This window comes from Sapajus apella, unplaced genomic scaffold (assembly GCF_009761245.1).
Source record: "Sapajus apella isolate SASKATOON/1434 unplaced genomic scaffold, GSC_monkey_1.0 scaffold146, whole genome shotgun sequence".
In the NCBI taxonomy this organism is placed as follows: Eukaryota; Metazoa; Chordata; class Mammalia; order Primates; family Cebidae; genus Sapajus; species Sapajus apella.
This window is the reverse complement of record NW_022437086.1, coordinates 1,331,091-1,343,287: the sequence shown is the minus strand read 5'-3', so window position 1 is coordinate 1,343,287 and position 12,197 is coordinate 1,331,091. Positions and strand designations below refer to the sequence as shown.

At 40.4% G+C, this 12,197-nt stretch overlaps 1 protein-coding gene across 7 annotated transcripts in view; it reads left to right on the top strand.

The window, feature by feature from the left end:
* TPST1 (tyrosylprotein sulfotransferase 1) overlaps window positions 1-12,197 on the top strand; it is a 130,439-nt gene that overhangs the window by 9,328 nt on the left and 108,914 nt on the right. The window contains exon 1 of one of the 7 annotated variants that reach the window (XM_032264754.1): window positions 7,067-7,079. The exons of the other annotated variants lie outside the window; for them this stretch is intronic. The gene's annotated coding sequence lies outside the window, so the exon portion shown is untranslated. Of the gene's footprint in view, window positions 1-7,066; window positions 7,080-12,197 lie in introns of those variants that run through there. 7 annotated transcript variants of the gene reach the window in all.

The window sequence follows — 12,197 nt, the reverse complement described above, 5'->3', positions numbered from 1 at the left end:
TGAGAGACATTCTTCGTCTGTTGCCCAGGCTGGAGTATAGTGGTCCCATCTCAGCTCACTGCAACCTCCGCCTCCAGTGTTTTGAGTAATTCTTATACCCCAGCCTTCCAAGTAGCTTGGATTATAGGCACCAGCCACCACACCCAGCTACTTCTTTTTTTTTTTTTTTTTCCCCTGTTCTTTTTCCCCAGGCTGGAGTACAATGGCGTAGTCTTGGCTCACTGCAACCTCTGCCTCCCGGGTTTAAGTGATTCTGCTGCCTCAGCCTCCCGAGTAGCTGGGATTACAGGCATGCGCCACCGTGTCCAACCCCCTCCCCCTGCCTTTTTTTTTTTGTGATGGTGTTTTGTTCTTGTTGCCCACGCTGGAGTGCAATGGGGGGATCTCAGCTCACTATAACCTCTGCCTCCCGGGGTCAAGCGAGTCTCCTGCCTCAGCCTCCCGAGTAGCTGGGATTACAGGCATGTGTCACCACACCCAGCTAATTTTGTATTTTTAGTAAAGATGGGATTTCTCCATGTTGGTCAGACCGATCTCGAAATACCGACCTCATGTGATCTGCCCATCTTGGCCTCCCAAAGTGCTGGGATTATAGGTGTGAGCCACCGCGCCCGGCCTGTCACACACTTCTGTATGTTACCTTTTCTTTCAAAATGTCCATCTTCCCTTACCTTTCCTTGTCTAGATTCAGCTCTTCTGAAAACTTAGTTTACCGAGCACTATGTGCCTGGCAATTTGTGAGGAACTAGAGATACAATGAGATATGATGCAACCCTTTTCCTTAAAGAGTTCACTCTCAAGTCAGGAAGAAAAATAAGAAAACAGAACCTTATAAATAGTAAAAATGGGCTGGGCACAGTAGCTCATGTTTGTAATCCCAGCACTCTGAGAGACTGAGGCGGGTGGATCACTTGAGGGTAGGAGTTTAAGACCAACCTGGCCAACATGATAAAATCCTGTCTCTACTAAAAATACAAATATTAGCAGGGCATGGTGGCAGGTGCCTGTAATCCCAGCTACTTGGGAGGCTGAGGCAGGAGAGTTGCTTGAACCCGGGAGGCAGAGGTTGCAGTGAGCTGAGATCATGTCATTGCACTCCAGCCTGGGTAACAGAGCAAGACTCCATCTCAATTAAAAAAGAAAAAAAAGAAAACTGTGATAACCTGGTGCTTTTGGGAAAGAACTGGTGATTTGGAAAGGCTGGAGAAGGGGCATGCTGAGCGATGAGGCTGGAAAGGTGTATAGGAGTAGCTCATGAATGAGCTCGTGTGTCCTATTACATAGCTTTATCCTGATGGTAGTGAGGAAGCTTTGAAGAATTTCATCCTGGCAGATCTTACAAAGTCTGGCTTGTTCCCATCTCAGGCTTTGTGTCTTGCCACATGTCTTGCCTTTGCCTCAGCTATATAAAATCACCTCCATTACCTGAACATGTCTAAATGGCTTTATGCTTCTTTTTCTCTGTGGAATGCCTTTTTCCGCTGTAGCCACGTGGGGATTATACCGGCTTTGGTTATCTCTGCAGTGAAGTCTTCCCACATCTGCCTGCAGTCCATCTCTCTTCCTCACTGTTGTCATTTACTCGTTTACATGTCTTTTTCTGCTCTAAGGGTAGGGCTTTGAAATCAGAATGGGTTTTGACTCATGGCATCCCCTACTCTGGCAGGTAACGTGAATGAGTATAGTGATCAGATGTGTTTTGATTATATTTACTTATTTTTCTAGAGATGGGGTCTTGCTATATTGCCCAGGCTGGTGCTAACCTCCTGGGTAGAGGTAATCCTCCTGCTTTGACTTCCCAGAGTGTTGGGATTATGGATGTTAGCCACTGTGCCTGGCCCCAGGCATATTTAAAGAAAAATCACTCTGATCTCTGGCGAGATTGTAGAGAACAGGTTAGAGAGAGGCAAGACTAGATGCACAAAGACCAGTTAAGGTGGTCATTGTAGGAATCTCGGTGAAAGATGTTGAGGCCAATGAGGCTGAGGGGATAGATTTGAGAGTGCATCTGTGGAATACGGAGAACTGGTTAGGTGTATAGGTGAGTGAGAGGGAGAAGGAAGGGTCAAGGATGACTTACTGATGTCTGGCTTGGGTGACTGGCCAGTGGTGGTTCTAGGTACTGTTCATTTAGGGAGAAAATACAGGAAAAGAAACAAATTTTGAGTGAAAAGGAGAAAGCCAATGATAACATTTTGATACCTAGGAAATAGCCTGAGAGAGCAGTTGGACCTGAAGATGGAGATACATATGGAGGGTCTGTGCTAGAATTGAAACTGAAGTCATCAGAGGTAGGTGAGATTCCTTGATTCAGTGATTTTCAACACAGGCACTACTTAAAAACTACCTGAGGAGCTTTTAAAGAGTGAGGATGGGAGATCGAGGCATCCACAGTGATTCTGTAACATTTGGTCTGTTGCAGAGCCAGACGTCGTTACTTTAAAGATGCTTCCCATGAGATGGTGATAGGTATCTAGGGCTGAGAACTGGGCTGAGAGCCCAAAGAGGGAGTGATAGAACCCTGAAATACAATGGTAGTAACTTTTCCTTTACGTATCAGGATAGCTGGGTGTGGTGGCTGACACCTGTAATCTCAGAGTTTGGGGAGACTGAGGTGGGAGGATTTTTGAGGCCAGGAGTTTGAGACCAGCCTGGGCAACATAGCAAGAACGCTGTCTCTACAAAATATAAAAAAATTAGCCAGGCGTGATGGCACATGCCTGTAGTCCCAGGTACATAGAAGGCTGAGGCAGGAGGATTGTTTGAGCCCAGGAGTTTGGGGCTGCAGTGAGCTATGATCATGCCACTGCTTTCCAGCCTGAGTGACAGAGTGAGTGTCTGTCTCTCTCTCTCTCTCATTCTCTCTCTCTCTCTCTCTCTCACATCTACTCATCCCAGGATAAATACCCCTTTGTTGACATAGTTAGTTTCTTGCTTTTCTAGCTCCGTTGTACATTTACCTAGGAAAGGACTTAACACATTTTATTTAAATTATATCGGCCGTGTCCATTTTTATAAGTAAGGAGTTCCTTGAAGTCTGAAACCATGCCTTATTTATCTTTTCCTCACTGCCTTGGATAGTACTTGATATATTTTAGAAACTTGATAAAAGTTTGTTGAATACATCAGTTGATAAGTGATATGAAACGGAGTTTGAACTCACGATTTTGCAAACTGACCAGCTGTTTCTGTCTTTGCTGCTAAACAGGTGACTAGTCAAATAGGCGTAGTCATTCTTGGTTTAAAAACATAGCCTTGCCGGGCACGGTGGCTCATGCCTGTAATCCCAGCACTTTGGGAGGCCGACGTGGGTGGATCACGAGTTCAAGAGATCGAGATCATCCTGGCCAACATGGTGAAACCCCCATCTCTACTAAAAATACAAAAATTAGCTGGGCGTGGTGATGTGTGCCTATAATCCCAGCTACTTGGAAGGCTGAGGCAGGAGAATTGCTTGAACCCAGGAGGCAGAGGTTGCAGTGGGCTGAGATCGTGCCACTGTACTCCAGCCGGGTGACAGAGTGAAAGTCTCAAAAAAAACCAAAAACACAAAAAAACAAACCACGTACACCACCTTTATAAACTAGAATGGATTAAGATAAATACTATTTGCTCTGTAATGTCTTGGCTTTTAAGGTGGTTAAACTGTGACAGTTACTACAGAGGTTCATTCAGGCTTTGTCTTTAGAAGATACCATTTAAAATAGACTTTATTTTATATGATAAAGGTATATTGATCTTGTATTTTTTTTTAAAACAAATAGCTCTCATTTTAGGCTCATAAGCTTTGGAATTTTTTTTTTTTTTTTTTTTTTTGAGACGGAGTTTCACTCTTGTTACCCAGGCTGGAGTGCAATGGCGCGATCTCGGCTCACCACAACCTCCACCTCTTGGGTTCAGGCAATTCTCCTGCCTCAGCCTCCTGAGTAACTGGGATTACAGGCATGCGCCACCATGCCCAGCTGATTTTTTGTATTTTTAGTAGAGACAGGGTTTCACCGTGTTGACCAGGATGGTCTCGATCTCTTGACCTTGTGATCCACCCGCCTCGGCCTCCCAGAGTACTGGGATTACAGGCGTGAGCCACTGCGCCCGGCCGGAATTTTTAACTAGAACAAAAACGGTCAAATTGACAAAAGATTTGGAACAGTGGCTTAACAGTTTCTTTTTAACTAAGAAAATTAAGGAAGTAGGGAATATGCCTTAAGCAAACCCTACACCTAAATGAATCTCGCTGGCCTTGGTGATGGGTAGGGAGAAATCACTAATTCTCATGTATTTAAGAACTGTTATTGGAAATACCTGTAATTGCTCATATGTTGAAATCAATGTATTTTCTTTTTTTTTTATTTTTTAAGACAGAGTCTTGCTCCGTTACCCAGGCTGGAGTGCAGTGGTGCCATCTCGGCTCACTGCAACCTCCGCCTCCTGGGTTCAAGAGATTCTCCTTCCCCAGCCTTCCAAGTAGCTGGGATTATAGGCGTGCGCCCCCACACCTAGCTAAGTTTTGTATTTTTGGTAGACAGGGTTTCACCTTGTTGGCCAGGCTGGTACTGAAAGCCTGACCTCAGGTGATCCATCTGCCTTGGCCTCCCAAATTGCTGGGATTATAGGCGTGAGCCACCATCCCCGACCTCAGCCTATTTTCTATTTTCTGATTTCTCAGGGCTTAGATATAAACCATAGGATCTTTTGTGTTCTTTTGTTCTTTGTTTTTTCCTTAAGATTTTGTCAGCTGTTTCTTTTTATAGGATTTGTGGTTGACAGTTCCTTGCTTTTAACATTTTAGAATTGTTGAGACACTTTTTTTTTCAGATGAGAAATCTTGTCATTTGAATTCATTTTCTTATTTTCTCTTTCCCCAGCTGCTTTAGAGGTTTTTTCTGTGTCTTCAGTTTTCAGACGTTAAATTACAACGTGTCTGATTGCACGAATTTCTTTGGGTTTTCCTATACTTTCTTGAACTGCAGACTTGTCTTTTACCACATTTGAGAAGTTTTCAGTCACTTCTTAGGGTAATTTTTAGTACCACTGTCTGTTTCCTCTCATTCTGTGACTGAATGTTAGATCTTTTGTTACTATCTCACAGGACGTGAGGCACTATTTTTCTTTTTCTTTTTTTTTTGTGAGACAGTCTTGCTCTGTCACTCAGGCTGGAATGCAATGGTACAATCTCAGCTCACTACAACCTCTGCCTCCTGGGTTCAAGTGATTCTTGTGCCTCAGCCTCATGAGTAGCTGGGAATACAGGTGCCCACCACCATGCCTGGCTAATTTTTGTGTTTTTTTTTTTTTTTTTTTTTAGTAGAGATGGGGTTTTGCCATGTTGGCCAGGCTGGTTTCGAACTCCTGACCTCAGGTGATCCACTTGCCTCGGCCTCCCAAAGTGCTGGGATTACAGGGTTGAGCCACCACACCCGGTGAGGCACTATTTTTCATTTTTTTCCAGTCTTATTTTTCTTTCTGTTGTTTCAATTGTGCAGTCCTTACTGTTTCAGGTTTACTGGTTATTACACGTGTTATATTCCTTCTGCTGTTCAGCTAACCCAGTTATTATTTTGGTTGTTTTTCAGTTCTACAATTTTTATTGGGTTCTTTTTTGTGTATTCAGCTTCTTTTTTTTTTTTTGAGACAGTCTCACTCTATCCCCCAGGCTGGAGTGCAGTGGCGCAATCTTGGCTCACTGCTACCTCTGCCACCCGGGTTCAAGCGATTTTCCTGCCTCAGCCTCCTGAGTAGCTGGAATTATGGGCGCCTGCCACCATGTCCAGCTAATTTTTATATTTTTAGTAGAGATGGGGTTTTACCATCTTGGTCAGGCTGGTCTTGAACACCTGACCTTGTGATCCACCCACCTCGGCCTCCCAAAGTACTGGGATTACAGGCGTGAGCCACCTTGCCCGGCCATGTTGGATATTTGGAGTAATGGATCATTTTTAAACTTTGTGTTTTAGTAGGCAGTCACCTTAGAAGGAGCATGTAGCTCCCAGCCTACCTTTTAATTGGGATATAATTGAGATATAATTCACATACCACATCTTCAACCATTTAAGGTGTAAAATTCATTTACCTTTAGTATATTCATACAGTTGTACATCCCTTACCACAGTCAATTTTAGAACCTTTTCATACAACACACACACTTCTTAGCCATTATCCTCAACTCTCCTACTCTTCATTCTCTCCATCCCTAGGGAACCACTAATCTGTTTTCTGTCTTTATAGATTTATATTATAAAATAAAAATAATAGGAATATCTATTTTGAACACATCATAAAAATGGAATCATATATAATATTGTTCTGCTTTATTATTTCATTTTTAGAGTAATATTTACTATTACTCTATATTAACTATTAATATTTACTAGTTTATTATTTTTTAGAATTATAAATATGTTATATTTATTTGTAAATAGTGAGCAGTAATTTATTTTTGTAGTGTTTTTGGTTTCAAAATCTGACTAAAATTGGCCTTATATAATGAGTTGGGAAGTGTCAAGAATTAGTGTTGCTGATGCATTGGCTCTTGCCTGTAATTCCAGCACTGAGGGAGGGCGAGACAGTCAGATTGCTTGAGCCCAGGAGCTTGAGACCAGCCTGAGCAACATGGTGAAACCCCGTCTCTACAAAAAATATGAAAATTAGCTGGGCGTGGTGGCACACACCTGTAGTTTCAGCTAATTGGGAGGCTGAGGTGGGAGTATCTCTTGAATTGGGAGGGGAGGTGAGATCGCACCACTGCACTCCATCCTGGGCAACAGTGTGAGACCCTGTCTCAAAGAAAATGACAACAACAAAATATATGTAAATGTATAATATACATTTAATACATGTTTTAAAATATATATTATGTATTTATATAGTTTTAAAATATATATTTTAATACATAAAATGTATAATACATATTATAGTATGTAATATATAAATAGATAATATATGCAATAAATATACATTTAATACATATTAAATACATAGTAATATATAGTATATGTTTAAAAATATATATTTAGTATATTAATCTATATTATATTAAATATATTGAAAAAAATATAAGTTTGGAGATGGAGTCTCTCTGTGTCACCAGGCTGGAGTGCAGTGGCGTGATGTCGGCTCACCACAACTTCTGCCTCCCAGGTTCAAATAATTCTCCTGCCTCAGCCTCCCCAGGAGCTGAGACTACAGGCTCATGCCACCATGCCTAGCTAATTTTTGTATTTTAATAGAGACAGGATTTCACTGTATTGGCCAGGATGGTCTTGTTGTCTTGACCTTGCGATCTGCCTCCCTCAGCCTCCCAAAGTGCTGGGATTACAGGCATAAGCCACCATGCCCGGCCCTAATATATATTTTTAAAAGGAATTACTGTCAATTTTTTTTTAACTTTTGATACAATCTACCAGTGAAGACATCTTGTCCTGGTTTTTCTTTGTGGAAAATTTAAAATTACTCATTCAGTTGCTTTAGTTGTTATAGATTTATTCAGATTTTTAATATTTTCTTGAGTCAGTATTAGTTGTTTGTGTCTTTTAGGAATTCATCCATTTCCTCTAGGTTAATTTGTTGGATTACAGTTGTTTATGATCATTTTTATTTTTGTAGGGTTGGTAGTAAAGTCCCCTTTGCGTTACTGATTTTCATAATTTGAGTCTTCTCTCTTTTTTTCTTGGTCAGTCTAACTAAAAGATTGTTAATTTTGCTGATCTTTTCAAAGAACCCGTTTTTGGTTTTGTTTATTTTCTCTATTCTATTTTCTGTTTTATTTATTTCACTGTAGTCTTTATTATTTTCTTCCTTTGGATGGTTTTGGTCTTGTTTGCTCTTTTTCTAGTTTCTTAAGGGAGAAAGTTAGGTTGTTGATTTGCAGTCTTTTTTAATGTAGGTGTTTACAGGTATAAATTCCCTCATAGTGCTGCTATTTGCTGCATCCTGAAGGTTTTATGTTTTCAATTCAAAGTGTTTGTAATGTTCCTAATGTTTTCCTTTTTGAGTCATTGGTTATTTAGGAGGGTGATATTTAATTTCCACATATTTGTAAATTTCCCAAACTTTTTTTTGGTGACTGTTTTTTAATTTCATTTCATTTTTGTCAGAGAATATACTTTATATGTTTTCAGTTGTTTAAGTGTGTTGGGACTTGTTCTAAAGCCTAACACATTGTCTCTCCTAGACAATGTTCCATGTCATTTGAGAACAGTATATATTTTGCCATTGTTGCTTGGAGGCTTTTATAGATATTTGTTAGATCTAGTTGGTTTGTAGTATTTTAGTCTCCTATTTCATTGCGGATATCTTGTGTAGTTGTTTTATCCATTAGTGAAAGTGGGATATTGAGGCCTCTGATTATTGTTAAACTGCTTGTTTCTCATTTCAGCTGTCAGTTTTTGCTTCAAGCATTTTAGGGCTCTGTTGTTAGTTGCATATGTATTTATAATTGTTGCATCTTTTTGATGAATTGTTGGATTTTTTTCTCTTATAAAGTGTACTTCTTTTTGTCTCTTTTTGGTAACAATTTTTTTTCTTATTTTTGTTACTTTTTTATTTTTATTTTTGGTAACAATTTTTGTCTTCAAGTACATTGTATCTGACATTGTGTAGTTTGCTGATTGCATGGTGTATCTTTTCCCTTTGTTTTGCTTTCAGCCTGTTTGGTCTTTGAATTTAACACATATCTTTTAGAAAACATATATTTGGGTCATGTCTTACATTGTTTTCTTTATTTTTGGCTCATTCTCCATCTCTGCCTATTAAGTGTTTGATCCATTTATTTATATGTAATATAATTACTAATACATTAGGATTTACAGTTACCATTTTGCTATTTGTTTTCTGTGTTTTCTATATGTTTTATGTCTTTATTATTATTTTTTTTTTTGCTTCTCCCATTATAGCCCTCTTTTGTGCTAAGTATTTTCTAGTATGTTTTTTTCTTTCAATTTCTTTATGATTCTTTTTTTTATGATAAAGAAATCGTGGAAATCCAAGTATTTTCTATTATATATTTTAATTATCTTGTTTTTTTTCCTATATTTTAAATTTCCCTGATTAATAACTTAATCTAGTTTGGGGTAATATTAACTTAATTTCAGTAGTGTATAATAACTTTGCTTTAATAGAACCCTGTTCTTTTCCCCCCTTTTGTGCTTATTGTCACATCTTAAAAGATGTCACATTGTTACATCTTTTACATTAAAGTCCATCAAGTTTTATAATTATTGTTTTGTATGGTTTTCTTTTAATTCAGATAGGAAGAATTATAAATAAAAATATATTTATACTGTTTTTTAATCTATCTATGTAGTTACCTTTATTGTTGCTGTTTATTTATTCATATGGATTTTAATTACTGTCTTAGGTCCTTCATTTTAGCTCTAAGTACTCCCTTTATTATTTCTCTCATAGGGCAGCTCTTCTAGTGATGAATTACCAGTTTGTTTTCATTTTGTTTTGTTCTTTTATCTTGAATCTTTAAAAAAAGTGGTTATTTCGATTTCGAAATGCACCTTTTTGAGACGGAGTTTCGCTCTTGTTCCGCAGGCTGGAGTGCAATGGCGCGATCTCGGCTCACCGCAACCTCCGCCTCCTGGGTCCAGGCAATTCTCCTGCCTCAGCCTCCTGAGTAGCTGGGATTACAGGCATGTGCCACCATGCCCAGCTAATTTTTGTATTTTTAGTAGAGACGGGGTTTCACCATGTTGACCAGCATGGTCTCGATCTCTTGACCTCGTGATCCACCCGCCTCGGCCTCCCAAAGTGCTGGGATTACAGGCGTGAGCCACCGCGCCCGGCAGTTTTTCTTTTTTTTTTTAAAAGATAGGGTTTCACTATGTTGGTCAGGCTGGTCTTGAACTCCCGACCTCAGGTGGTCCTCCCGTCTTGGCCTCCAGAGTGCTTGGATTACAAGCGTGAGCCATCACGCCCGACCTTCATTTTGTTTTTTTGAGACAGGGTCTTAGTCTCTCACCCAAGCAGGCTGGAGTGAAGTGGTGTGATTTTGACTCACTACAATCTCCACTTCCCAGGCTCAAGGGATCCTCCTACCTCAGCCTCCCAAGTAGTTGGGACTACAGGAATGCGCCATCATGCCTGGCTAGTTTTTGTGTTTTTTGGTAGAGATGGGGTTTCACCATGTTGCCCAGGCTGGTCCTGAATTCCTTGGCTCAAGCAGTCTGCCTGCCTTGGCCTCCCAAAGTGCTGGAATTATAGGTGTGTGCCACAGTGTCCAGCCCAGTTCCATTTTGTTAACTGGGAATGTCTTAATTTGTTCTTACCTTTGCTGACTGTAGGATTCTTGGTTGATAATTGTTTTCTTTCAGCACTAGGAATATGTTTGTTATGCGATGTTGCCTTCTCTGTGGTTTTTGATGAGAAATCAGCTGTTTATATTGAGAATTTTGTATGTGATGAGTTGTTTTTCTCTTGCTACCTTCAAGATCCTCTGTCTCTGCCTTTGATTGTTTGACTATGATGTGTCTATGTGCAGATCTCTTTGAGTTTTTCCTTTTTCGTCTTTATTGAGTTCCTTGGAAATGTCAATTTGTGTTTTTCGTGGAATTTGGAAAGTTTTCAGCCATTATTTCTGTAACTTTTTTTTTCCTTTTTCTCTTCTGTCTTGGGACTTCTATTATGCATATGTTGGTATGCTTGGTGATTTCTCACAAATCTGAGGGTGTGTTTGTTTTTCTGCGTTAGTTTTCTTTCTGTTCTTGAGACTGGGTAATTGGAGTCTTTCATCTGCCAGCTTAAGTCAGACATTGATCCTCTCTCAAATTTTTCATTGTAGTTACTGTACTTTTCAACTCTACAATTTTTAATTTGGTTCTTTTCTAAAAAATATTTTCTATCTCTTTATTGATAAAGATTTAGTCCCTGTTTGGTGAGAAATCCTCATAATTAACTTTCTTCAGATGTGGTCTCTTTTAGTTTTCTGAACTTATTTATAGTAGCTTGTTCAAAGCCTTTGTCTAGTAATCCAACACCTGGGCTTCCTCAGGGATAGTTTCTATTGATTGCCTTTTTCCTCCTGTACTTGGGCCATAATTTCTTATCCCTTTGTGTGTCTCATAATTTTTTTTTTTTTTTTTTTTTTTTGAGACCGAGTCTTGCTCTGTTGCCCAGGCTGGAGTGCAGTGGTGCCATCTCGGCTCACTGCAACCTCTGCCTCCTGGGTTCAAGCAATTCTCCTGCCTCAGCCTCCTCAGTAGCTGGGATTATAGGCGCCTGCCACCATGCCTGGCTAATTTTTTTTGTACTTTTAGTAGACACAGGGTTTCACCATGTTGGCCAGGCTGATCTTGAACCCCTGACCTTGTGATCCACCTGCTTTGGCCTCCCAATATGCTGGGATTACAGGCGTGAGCCACTGCGTCCAGCCGATAATTTTTTAAAGGCAAGTAGTTATTTTAAATAACATAATGTGGCTACTCTGGAAATCTGACCACTTCTTTCCTGAAGTTTGTTATTGCTGTTTGTTTTGTGACTTTCGGGAACTAACTCTGTAAAATGTGTATACTTTTTCCTGTGTAACTAGTGATGTGTCTGCCTGGTAGCTTAGTGGCCTGTTAGTAAGTGGACTGATTTCCTTAAATGTCTTGAACCAATAAATCTCGTAGCCTTTACCGAGGAGCATATTGTATGCTCATCTATATGCTCATTAAGGAGGTGTCTATGTGTGTATTGTGGCATCCTTCAACCCACCAGTAGTTTACAAAAGTGCTTTCATTTTTCCTGCTTGTGTGGAACATCAAGGTCAGCCAGCAGTGAGAGATGAGAGCCTTCCCAAGTGCTTCTTGGTCATGTACATGCCTTCTAGATTCTCAGGAATGTGTTGGGACTTTTCTTTTTTTTTTTTTGTTTTTTTGAGACGGAGTTTCGCTCTTGTTTCCCAGGCTGGAGTGCAATGGCGCAATCTCGGCTCGGCGCAATCTCGGCTCACCGCAACCTCCGCCTCCTGGGTTCAGGCAATTCTCCTGCCTCAGCCTCCTGAGCAGCTGGGATTACAGGCACGCGCCACCATGCCCAGCTAATTTTTTGTAGCTTTAGTAGAGACGGGGTTTCACCGTGTTGACCAGGATGGTCTCGATCTCTTGACCTCGTGATCCACCCGCCTCGGCCTCCCAAAGTGCTGGGATTACAGGCTTGAGCCACCGCGCCCGGCTGTGTTGGGACTTTTCTAAGCCCTCCGTGGACATCTCATT